The following is a 12,774-nucleotide window of genomic DNA, read 5'->3' on the forward strand; positions in this document are numbered from 1 at the left end:
CCCCATGACCGGACACCCCCCCCCCAAAAAAAAGTCTGAATTTCTGTGCAGATAGTCCTATTTTCCTTTCCTTCTTTCATTTCATTTTGTTTCCTTTCCTTCCTTCTCTCTTCATTCCCTTCTTTCTTTTTCTGCTTTCCTTCCTTTTTTTCCCTTTTTCTTTATACTGAAAAGTGAACTCAAAGCCTCACACTCTCAATTTGTGTTTTTTCTATTTTTCACTCAAGACTGGCACTTCATCATTTGAGCCATACCTCCACTTTCGGTCTGGTTAATTGGATGCAAGAGTCTCATATTTGTGTGCCCAGGCTGGCTTCAAATTGTGATCTTCAGATCTTGGCCTTGTGAGATAAGCCATCAGTACCTGGCCAGATCAGTAGCATTTCCAAGTAGAAAGGTGATTATCAGATAGAAAAGATCAATTGATAGTTTTTTTTCCACTTAGAGAGGAGTAGGAAGCTCCAGTGGACATAGCAGTGTACTTACAAGTACAGATAACAATAGTGTACTATGTAAACTTAAAAAAGAAGAAAAAAAGAGTTTAGAAACTTTTCACCTTATATATAGAAATAATGGTTGGTTTTAGAAGACAATTTAAATTGACTTAAACATTATGTAGCATGTATATACATTGGAATGTTACATAATACCTTGGTAATATACATCATTTTTATGGTTTTATCAGTGTGTTTATTAGTGAAAGCAGGATGAAAGAGTGCTAAGAGAGAAGGTGAACTAGGATGAATATGGTAGAAGAACTTAATATGTATATATGAAAACAGAACAACAAATCCTGTTGAAATCATTCTAAGAAGGGAGGGCAGAGGGGACGGAGAAATTTAGGGATAAGTTTGATCAGAAGACATTGTATTCAGATATGGAAATATCTCAATAAATCTCTATACAACTGATAGGTGTGTTAATAAAAAATTGAATGGGTTTAGAGGCATGGCTCAAGTGGCAAAGAGCCTGCCAATGAATGAAAGCATCAGATCCTTAGTTTGAGTCCCAGTCTCCAACAATAACCAAAGAAAAAAATAAAAATAATAATTTTTAAAGGAGGAAAGATATATTTTCTGTATTAGTTGCTATTTGTATCTCTGGCTCAATACCTAAAAGAAACTACTTAATATAAAATATATTTGTTATAGGATTTTGGAGTATGCGAGAGGACATTTTTCAACTTCTGGCAGAGAGGAAGAAGTAAACTTTTCAAAATTATATGTGTGTGTGTGTGTGTGTGTGTGTGTGTGTGTGTGTGTGTGTGTGTGTGTGTGTGTGTGTTGAAAAATGTCCTCTCTCACACTCCCCTGCGGCAATGATGCTATGTATATATATAATACATATATATGCTACACACACACACACACACACACACACACACACACACACACACACACACACATACACACACTCACTCCAGAAATAGAGCTATGGCTCAAATGGTTGAGCACTAGCCTTGAGCACAAAAGCTCAGGGACAGCAATCCAGACCCTGAGTTCAAGTCCCAAGATTGACAAAACAAAAACAAAAACAAAAAAATCTAAACATAGAACTAATTTATTTTTTACTATCTGCTTTATCTGCCTTGCTGAATCTTATTGAATAAGGGTTGGCACATACATAGCTTTTCTGTTCTGATGTTGAGATAACTACTCCACTGCAAAAAAAATACACAACAAAGTCCTGGGGAATTTATGGAGATATCTTATTTCATCTAATTTAATACTGAATAGGAAAACAAACCAGTCCTTTTAAACTCTTTTTTGCCTGGTAGAATTCTGAGCATCTTGAGAACTCATTCCTTGCAACAACACATTAATGACTTGTGATAGAGCAGTCTTGTTTCTTTATCTCAATAACACCTGAGCTGTGACTGAAAATATGTATGCTAAATTATGTAGACATCTGTGATGATTTAACCAAAATTGGTTCTAAGTTTTTTCTTATCAGCTCAAATGAAAATAGAGTAGGCATATCTATGCTTTGGAATGTCTTCAGGATACTTGTTAAAATACAATGCAACCTTGAAAACATTGGTTGCTAAATAAAATGATTCAGACAGGTAGGGACAAATACTACATGGTCTTTCTTATTTGAAGTGTCTGAAAGAGTGCAGAAAATAGAGTGGACAATGCTAGCACTGGAGGGATAGGAGAGTAGTATTGTTCAAAGAATATTGAATCATCTAGTCAAAATTAAGAATTTAGGGTGATGGTTGAATAAAATTGTGAGTGCTGTTAATATAATTGAGTTGTTCACTTAAACAACTATGTTGCCAACTCTTCTGGCTATAATCACAAGGAAAGAATATGAAAGACTCAGAATTTGTTCTTATGAGTTCTTTTAGCAAATATCTCAGTGTATAGTAAATGTGTAGTGTGTGCAGGTCCTCCTGGTTCAGAGATAAGACTTCCACAGGGTCTTTTCTGTCTGGGTTGGCTTAGAATCTTGATCTTCAGATTTCAACCTCCTAGGTAACTATGATTACAGGTGTGAGCCTACAGTCCCCAGTTTGTTTTCCATTTTTTCAAAGTACATGGGAGAAATATGATCTGAGAAGTCTTTGGTGTTAAACATTATTAGCTTTACCAGGCACATGAAGTTATATAGTAAGAACATCTCTGTACAATGAAAATGAAGACTTCAATGTTTAAAAGGATAACCAAAAATAACAACTACAAAAAAACCCTTTGGCCTCGCACTTGTGGCTCATACCTATCGTCCTAGCTACTAAAGAAAATCATGGGCCAGGCACTAACAGTAGGTGGCTAACAACTGTAATCTTAGTTGTTCAGGGGGCTGAGGTCTGAGGATCATGGTTCAAACCAGTCCAGGCAGGAAAGTCTTTGAGAGTCTTAATCTTCAATTAACCACTAGAAAACCAGAAGTGGTGCTGTAGCTCAAGTGGTAGAGTGCTAGCCTTGAGCAAAAGAACTCAGGGACAATGCCAGGGCCCCCAGTTTAAATCCCACTGTGAGCATTATGCCCACCTTTGGTCCTCTGCTCCACCTATACCTGAGCTCCTCCCTGCCCTGGAGTTCCTGCCATACAGATAGCCACTCCCTCTCTCTGCCCAGACCCACCTGAGCACACACCTACCTTACTTCCTGCCCCCGCCAACCCCCACCCTGTAAGGTCCGCTCCTGGATGGCAAGCAGACTCCACCCTCCTCGCAGCAAAGACTCCACCCAGTGCCTGCGTTACCTAGGCAACTGGGACACCTGGAAGAGGTCACATCTGCATCTGCTGAGGTCACATCTGAATTTGATGTGGCCACACCTTTCCCCACCCATACCCTACATAAGGGCTAGCCCAGGCCCAGACTCTCCCTTCTTTTCTCTCTCTGTTCGTTTCTAGCTCTTGCTGCTCTTTTCTTGCTCTCTTGCTCTCTCTCTTTCCCAGCCACGTGGAGTGCCACCCTTGCCTGGTCCCAGCAGGTCTACCCCTTACCTGAATACCACGTGAGTGCTACTGTTCTTACCCCTCTCTCTGCTCTTTTCTCTCTCTTTCCTCTCTTCCCAGCTCTCTCTCATTCCCAGGCCTTTCCCAGCCACGTGGAGTGCCACCCTTGCCTGGTCCAAGCAGGTCTACTGAATAAACCTACCCCTTATCTGAATACCACGTGCGTGCTGGTGCTGTTCTTACTCACCTACCTCTTTTTAAAAACCTAACACACCCCACTCCTGCTACCTGGATAGGGATGGGTACCATTTGCTCCCTCTCCTGGGAAATATGGCCCCTCTAATAAAGCTCCCTGGGATAGATATGAAGAATCCTTTCACCCACAATGAACCATAAAAACAAGATCATGTTTCTGAGCCTTTTGGTCAGTAAAATTAGAGATGCTTGTCTCAAGTACTTCAAGTTAACCAGCAGAAGCCAGAATGAATGTGTGACTTAAGTGGTAATGTATCTGCTGTGAGAGGAAAAAAGCCTAGGGAGAATATGAGATACTAAGTTCAAGCCGTAGTAACAATAGGAGGTCAAGGGCTGAGGGGATAGAGAGTTGGAGCAGGAGGGAAACACACTTTTGTTTTCTTACTCTGTCTTTACACTTCCTTTGGACTTGTCATAGCAATTCTATATGCTTCAGAAGTGTGGATAGAGACAAAGGCAGAAAATATCTGCTAGAGGAATGGCTGTTAAAATTAATATAATGTTATAATAAAACAATCAAGGGGCTGGGAAATTGGCTCATTGGTATAGTGCTTGCCTTGCATGCATGAGACCCTGAGTTGGATTCCTCAGTACCACATAAGCAAAAAAAAGCCAGAAGTGGAGCTGTGGCTCAAGTGGTAGAGCGCTAGCCTTGAGCTGAAGAGCTGAGGGACAGCACCCAGGCCCAGAGTTCAGCCCCCACAACCGACAAAAATAAATAAATAAATAAAATAAAATAAAATAATCAAGTACGGTTGGGCATGGTGTAACATGCCGATAATCCTAGATTGAATTCCCAGAACTCACAAGGATTGTTGCAGGGGGATGACTAGGTCAAGGCCAGTTTGGGCTACATAGACAAAGTCTGGGTCAAAAAGATCACTAAGTCATTTTCTCACCAGATGGAGGTGAGAGTTTGTGAAGTTTCCCTCTAAAAGTAGGGACTCTTTACTTAGGATCCTTGACTTTGATAACAAAATAAGAATTTCTGGAACTGTGTTTGCAGTCCCCGCCTCGCCAGCGCAGCTCTCCAACTTCAGCGCCTCGTCTTGTTCGCTGAACTCCAGCCGAAGAAAGGGGGGTTGAGGCCGCTCCGCCATGGCTCGCACCAAGCCCGCAAGTCCACTGGGGGCAAGGTGCCCAGGAAGCAGCTGGCGACCAAGGCCAAGCGCAAGAGCTCGCCCTCCACCGGAGGGGTGAAGAAGCCGCACCTCTATAGGCCTGGTACTGTGGCGCTCTGTGAAATTAGAGGCTACCAGAAGTCCACAGAACTTCTGATTTGCAAGCTCCCTTTCCAGCGTCTGGTGCTAAATTGCTCAGGGCTTCGAAACAGATCTGCACTTCCAGAGCGCAGCTATTGGTGCTTTGCAGGAGGCAAGTGAGGCCTATCTCGTTGGCCTTTTTGAAGATACCAATCTGTGTGCTATCCATGCCAAACGTGTGACAATTATGCCAAAAGATATCCAGCTAGCACGCCACATAAGTGGAGAACGTGCTTAAGAATACACTAAAATGGGAGGCATTTCATTCTCAAAATCAACCCCCCTTCCCCCCCCTCGCCTTTCCTTGTTATCAGTAGTTCTGAATGTTAGATTTTTTTCCCCATGGGGTCAAAAGGTACCTAAGTATATGATTGCCAGTGGTAAAATAGGGGACAGAAATCAGGTATTGGCAGTTTTTCCATTTTCATTTGTGTGTGAATTTTTAATATAACTGTGGGGATATAAAGCATTAATGCAAGTCAAAATGTTTCAGCAGTTCAACTTTATAACAATTATAAATCTGTTAAATTTTTCTGGACAATGCCAGCATTTGGATTTTTTAAAAAATAAGTAAATTTCTTATTGATGGCAAAAAAAAAAAAAGAATTTCTGGACAAGTCCCAATGGAAAGGAAACTTGGCATAGTTTTATTGAGGAAGTAAGCAAGTAAGCAGGCATGCAGACAGGCAAACAGAAAGGCAATGACACACTCTAAAAGAGATACACACAAATCTTTGGCCTCAGGGGCGTTTTGTATAGTAAAGTCAGGGGGGTCTTATGGAAAGACAGATGTTTTATCTTTGTTCTAATCACTCCTGGTGCTAAAATTTCTGAATTTCGGGATGTTCTGGGCATTCTTTCCAGGCAAGAATGCATCCTGCCATAAAACAGATCCTTATCCTTGAGATAAGAAGGCATCCTGTTGTCTGCATTATGGGTAAGAGGTTGCTTAAGCTTTGGGGAAGCATTTTTCTCAGGAAGGGTACATGCTGCCAGACAAATGTTAATTCTTGGGATGAGAAATGCATCTCAGGAAGGAATGCATCCTGTTGTCTCTCTTTGAAGCGAAGATAGAGCTTCTATGTTTCTAAAAAGCCTCATTTTCTCAATTTATCCTGTCTCATTTCCCCTAAATGACTTTGGTCCCTTAATCTTAAGGGAAATAGATAGATGAATGAATATCTTGTGTATTTGCCTTAAGGTTACTTTTTTTAAACTTCTGGCAGCCATTTACCATTCCTCATTTTCCTTAGTCTATCCTGCCTCATTTTCTATTCCTGGCAGCCATTTGGCATGCTTCATTTTCCCTAGTCTATCCAGCCTCAATTTGACAAACTTTCAGCACACAGTTGTTAAACTCTTGCTTTGAGGTTGGGCTTTGTAATTTATTAGGCAGCTAAGTGTGTATATGAGTTTACATACTACAGGGCAATTTTTTTTGTTGGTTGTGGGGCTTGAACTCTGGGCCCCTATCCCTCATCTCTTCAGCTCAAGTGTTCTGCCACTTTAGCCACAGTGCCATTTCCAGTTTTCTGGTGGTTAGTTGGAGATACCAACGTTCCTGCCTGGGCTGGCTTTGAACCGTGATCCTCAGATCTCAGCCTCCTGAGTAGCTAAGATTATAGGCATGAGCCACTGGCACCCGGCAGAGGGCAATTTTTCATGTCAATAGAAATAATAACAAAGGAAGCCGGGTGCCAGTGGCTCACGCCTGTAATCCTAGCTACTCAGGAGGCTGAGATCTGAGGATCGCAGTTCAAAGCCAGCCTGGGCAGGAAAGTTCGTGGGACTCTTATCTCCAATAAACCTGCTAGAAAACCGGAAGTGGTGCTGTGACTCAAGCAGTAGAGCGCTCGCCTTGAGCTGAAGAGCACAAGGACAGCGCCCAAGCCCAGAGTTCAAGCCCCACGACAAAAAAAAAAAAAAGAAAAAAAAAGAAAAAAAGAAAAAATAACAAAGGAGATGTGTGGTGATGGTGTAAATAAAGCTCAATGGTGGAGTTTCTGTATAGTATGCACAAGACTTTGGGTTATCCATCAGACTGTCCAAAAGACAAAAGCCCAAACAAATGGTAATAACAGCAATAATAAAAGTGTATTCATAAACATATCAGAAGGCTGTCAGTAGATGGCTCACACCTGTTATCCTAGCTACTCAGGAGACTGAGATTGAAGATTGTGATTTATTTACTTATTTACTTTGGTTGGGGCTTGAACTCTGGGCCTGGTCACTGTCCCTCAGCTCTTCAGCTCAAAGCTAGCACTCTACAACTTGAGCCACAGTGCCATTTCTGGCTTTTTCTGTTTATGTGGTGCTAAGGAATCAAACCCAGGACCTCATGCACGCGAGGCAAGCACTCTACCACTGAGCTACCTTCCCAGCCCAGAAGAAGATTGTGATTGTTAAGCCAGCCAAAATGAAACAGGATAACTTAAGGCCTGTGAAGGCAATTCAAAATATGATATTTAGAAACTTAGAAATGCTATCTTTGCTTCAAAGAGAAACAGGATGCCTTCATTCCTAAGGGATGCATTTATGTATGTCTTCCTGAGAAAAATGAGTCCCCAAACTTAAGCCACATGCCCCAAAACGCAGATAGTAGGGCACCTCCTTATCTCAAGGATAACTATTTGTTTTATGGCAAGATGCATTCATATGTGGAAACTCAGAAAGTAACATCAGATGTGATTAGAGCAAAGACAAACACCTATCTTTACATGACTTTGAAGCCAAGCCCCTTGCCTTTACCATATAAATACCCCAACAGCCCAAGGAGCTGTGTGTCTCTCCCTATGAGAGCACCCACATTCTAACAGAGTGTGATCCTGACCTTCGATGCCTGTTTGTCTGCCTGCTTGCTTCCTTACATATTCAATAAAGCTCTGCCAAGTTTCCTTTCCATTGTGACTTGTCCAGAAATTCTTTTTCTTTTCTTTTCTTTTTTTTTTTTGGGGGGTCTGGTCGTGGGGCCTGAACTCTGGGCCTGGGCGCTGTCCCTCAGCTCTTCAGCTCAAGGCTAGCACTCTACCACTTGAGCCACAGTGCCACTTCCGGCTTTTTTCTTATGTGGTGCTGAGGAATCGAACCCAGGGCAAGGCAAGTGCTCTACCACTGAGCCACCTTCCCAGCCCCCAGAAATTCTTATTCTGTGATCAAGACAAGGACGTTAAGTGAGGAGTTACTACATTTAAAGATAAGCTTCATTAAACCTCACCTCCGTCTGGTGACAAAAGTCCATGAGGCTCATTTTCAATAAACTACTCAAAAAAAAAAAAAAAAGCTGGAAGTAGAGCTATGGCTTACTAGTGATACAGAACCAGCCTTGAGCAAAAAGGCTTAGAGATAGTACTCAGGCCCTGAGTTCAAGGCCCAGAATCAGCACAAAAACACATCAGACGTAATTACATTTTGAGTCCATTTGAACTGTACAAGATAAAGACTTCGTTTCTGCCATTTTAAAGCCCTAGATCTTAAAAATTACTAAGGAGAGTATTTTTAAAGTGTACTCATTATACTGTTATATGAGAATTCGATCGCAAGATACAGAGAAGCCACATTTTGAGAGGTTGAACTTGGAGTTTTTATTAGAAAGCCAGCATCTGTTAGTGGACACATCCCCCAAAACCTTTCAGCCTCAAATGCACTTAGTACTGTTAAGAAACTGAGCCATGAGGGTAGTAAAGAAAGAGCAGAAAAACAACCTCAACAAACCAGAGCAACTCTAATGGAGAATTGAAGAGGTTTGCCATGGTGACCTGAGGAATTAGGAGACAGGAGACATGGAATGGTGGCTGAGGTGGTGGGGCCTAACCAGTGTCATGGTCAAGGGGGCAGGATCACAGGGAGGTGGAGAGTTTGAGGAGTTTCACAAGTTCATGGTATAGGTCTGGAGGTGGGGGGGGGAACCTATTGCCCAAGTCCCCCCCCCCTTCCTCTAAGAATTCTGATGCGCCTATCACTTGAGGGTGGGATTTAACCTTGAAGAGTTTTCAGAAAGTCCTTGCCATCCACTAAGATGCCAAGATGATACCAGTTAGATCCAGGATCCATATATCAATACAAGGTGATAAATATGCCAGATTATATATATATATATATATATATATATATATATATATATATATATATGCTAGTTAACACAATATATGCCTATTTCAAAACACACTGTACAATATAAACAATCTTTACTTTTCAATAAGAAATTGAAAATACATTAAAAGTTGGGCTTGGTTGCACAGTACTATTGTCTCAGCACTCAGAAGTGAAGGAAGACTGTAAATTCAAGGGCATCCTGGGCTGCATAGGGAAAGAATGTTTCAAAATACCAAAGATATCATAGGAACTAAAATAAATAAAATTTAAAACTATCTAAAATTGTTACTAGGGGACAGTATATTTATTGTTTGGCATTGGGTAAACAGGGAAAAAGGGACACAATTATTCTGTTCTGGGCATCTGAACTGAAACATAAAATCAGTTGGCTGCCAAAAATAAGATAAAGGAAAGTTCTCACCAGAAGAAAGTTGCATTCAGCAAATGAAGAAGGGTCTGTAGATTGAAAACATCTCCATGCTTTAGAGTGAACTATCTCCATGCTTTAGAGTGAACTCATCTCAAGTGACTCAAGTGATCTAGACAGGGACCACCAATAAATATGTGCTCGTAGTACATGAAAGTGAAGTGAACTGACCCCCTGGACAAAGTCACTGATGCTGACGAGTATCTTAAAAGGCTGGAATTTATTGGATTGACTGTCTGGGGCTAACTCAACCTGGGAGTGAGCAGCCCCAAACTCAGGGTTTATAAAGGCAACAAATGCATTCTTTTAGAGCAGGTGTAAGCAAGCTGGTGTACAGAAGCAGAACTTGGCAGTTATTTTGCAAGTGCGTAAATCACAAACATTTCTGTAACAATTATAATCATAAATATCCCTGTAACTATCTCATAACCTTTAGGCAACGTACAGTTCCTGGTTTTTGGGGCCAGGTGTGTGTGTGTGTGTGTGTGTGTGTGTGTGTGTGTGTGTTTTTGGGGCCAGGTGTGTGTGTGTGTGTGTGTGTGTGTGTTTTCCCCAGGGCTGAGGACCGAACCCACGGCCTTGCGTGCGACAGGCGGGAACCCTTAAGCTGGGCTAAACCCCCAGTCCCAGGCCAGGTGTTTTTTGTTTCACTCAAAACTAGCAGTTCCAGTAACAAGGGCAGCCTTCTGCTTCACCCCTGGCCTGGAGAGTCCCCATAATGGATACTGATTGTTTTACTACAACTTGCTTAATTCCAGTAACCTGGTGTTTAACTCACTAATTTACTTCAAGACTTTACCTTTGGAATTTTTCCTTTTAATGACTAGCCTTGAGATTTTTGTTTTCTACAGGGAAATCCTGCCTTTCAAGTTTGGCCCTATTCTTAATAATCAATAATTTTGTTCTGTTTCTAATTTCACATTTTATATTCTTTTTTTGGGGGGGAGTCATCACAAAAGAAACAACAGTACTTACTTTGCAACACTCTCTCTGAGGTCTTTGTGCTGAAATACCTAGCTAGGTGTAATGGGATGAGGACTTTCCATCCAACTCCCAATTCACAGCAGAAGCAGGAAACAAAGAAGTGTGTTCAATAATGCCAGTGAGTAGAAATCAACAAGATCCAACTGGAGAGAGAATCTATAGAACAAAGGACTCGTTTTTTTCACTAGAAAGAAAGAGGAGAATTCTCAGGCAAATGAACCAACTGCAGTGCTTATGAGTACATGGGCTTTTAAGTTAGTGAAAACAAAGTTTTATTTGTAAATTAATATCGATAATATTAAGGAATATTATTGTTGAGGCATTATAATAACATATAATGTAGATTATTTTTTAAAATATATGTCTATTTATATTTCTGTTTTATTTTATTGGTAATGGTTTGTACCTAGGGCCTCATGATTGCCAAGCAATTGCTCTAATATAAGAAATACCCTGCAGGTCACTGGTGGCTCACGTCTGTAATCCTAGCTACTCAGGAGGCTGAGATCTGAGGATCATGGTTCAAAGCCAGCCTGGGCAGGAAAGTCCGTGAGACTCTTATCTCCAATAAACCACTAGAAAACCAGAAGTGGCGCTGTGGCACAAGCAGTAGAGCGCTTGCCTTGAGCTGAAGAGCACAGAGACAGCGCCGAAGCCCAGAGTTCAAGCCACGACCACAAAAAAAAAAAAAAGATAAAAAATAAATTAAATACCCTGCTCCTGTCTTTCTTACTTTTGTTATTTTTCTAGATAGATCGGCGGTTTAAACCAGAAGCAGCCGTAGACTACAGCACACCCGCCATGTAGCTGGGATCACTGGCATACAACAGCATGCCCATCTTGGGTTTGTTGACAGCGGGTATTTCCAGTTTTGCTTGGGCATGATTTGAACCACAATCTAAAATCTCCACCTCCAAAGTAGCTTGGATTGCAAGCTATCATAGCTAGATCACATGTATTATAATTTTAAGATACATATTTTACCTGGGAGTGTCTCAAGTGGTAGAGCTACTTCCTAAAGCAAGCATAGCACTTTCAGATCAAACTTCAGCAACACACAAAACCAAAAAAGACTTTAAAAAGTTGTTCTTTTAGAAAATATTTTTCTTTTATAGATGTATTCTGTAGGGCATATTAATTAATTGGTACTGTCTGATCTTCCTGAAACTAATTGGGAGGTGTAGGAAAGTTGATGGGCATTGATAAAATAAGATTGACCTAAAGTTCACAATTATTGAAGCAGGGTGCAATCTACATGTGGATTCTTTACAGTATTGTGAATTTTCATGTATCGACTTGAGAGTTCTAGCAGAAATTTTAAGAATGTCTAAAGCCATGACAATATAGATGAGCAATGTCAGAATTTCTGAGTATAAGATCAGGCCAGTAGTTCTTATAAATGCTCTCTTTAACTGAGAGTGGAATGATGACTAGTAGATCCCCAGGAGATTTGGGCTAGGCATGGATAGGAAAGGTTGAACAATGGTTCTTATACTTAGATAGGATGAACTACTTGCACAGTAGTGAGACTACAGATAACAATAGTGTAGTATATAAATTTCAAAATACCAGAAGAAGGGATTTGGAAACTTTTCATTGTATAGAAATTGTAGTTGTTGCCCAGCATTGATGGCTCACACCTGCAATCCTAGCTACTCAGGAAGCTGAGATTTGAGGATCGCAGTTCAAAGCCAGACCAGGCAGGAAAGTTTGTGAGACTCTTACCTCCAATAAAGTACCAAAAAGGCAGAAGTGGAGCCGTGGCTTCAGTGGTAGAGTGTTAGCCTTGAACAAAAGAGGATTAGAGACAGCACCCAAGCCCTGAGTTCAAGTCCCAGAACCGGCAATTGCATGCATGTGCATATGCGTGCACATGTGTGCACACACATGCACAAATGACATTTGTTTATGGAAGACAGATACATGTGAAATGAATTAAACATTATGTAACATATATGAGTATTCAAATCCTTACATTATACCCCAGTAATATGTACATTTTTATTATTCCATTTTTCAATGGAGGAGGGAGAAGGTGAACTCGGATGAATTTGGTTGAAATATTTTATATGTTTTAATGAAAATAGATCAATGAAACTTGTTTAACTCATTCTAAGAAGGAGGTGGGCATATGAGGGAGAAATGTTGAGAGGATGAGTTTGAGCAGGGAACATTATATTCAGTATGGAATTGTTCATATGAATCCCCTTTGTAGAATTAATATATGCTAATCAAAAATCTAAAGAAATAACTTATAAAGGGAAGACTTATTTTTTATATAAGCTATTATTTACAGTTATGGCCAAAATACTAATCAGAAAAAACCTGAAGGAGGAAATATTTATTTTG

The 12,774-nt window shown here is 40.7% G+C and overlaps 1 pseudogene; it reads left to right on the forward strand.

Annotated features, from left to right (window-relative positions):
* Window positions 1–1,162: 1,162 nt before the first annotated feature.
* On the forward strand, window positions 1,163–5,160 carry LOC138839860 (histone H3.3A-like; annotated as a pseudogene).
* The last annotated feature ends 7,614 nt before the right edge of the window (window positions 5,161–12,774 follow it).

The sequence above is a fragment of the Dipodomys merriami genome, unplaced genomic scaffold (assembly GCF_024711535.1).
Source record: "Dipodomys merriami isolate MVZ:Mamm:240054 unplaced genomic scaffold, mDipMer1.0.p SCAF_3, whole genome shotgun sequence".
NCBI lineage: Eukaryota > Metazoa > Chordata > Mammalia > Rodentia > Heteromyidae > Dipodomys > Dipodomys merriami.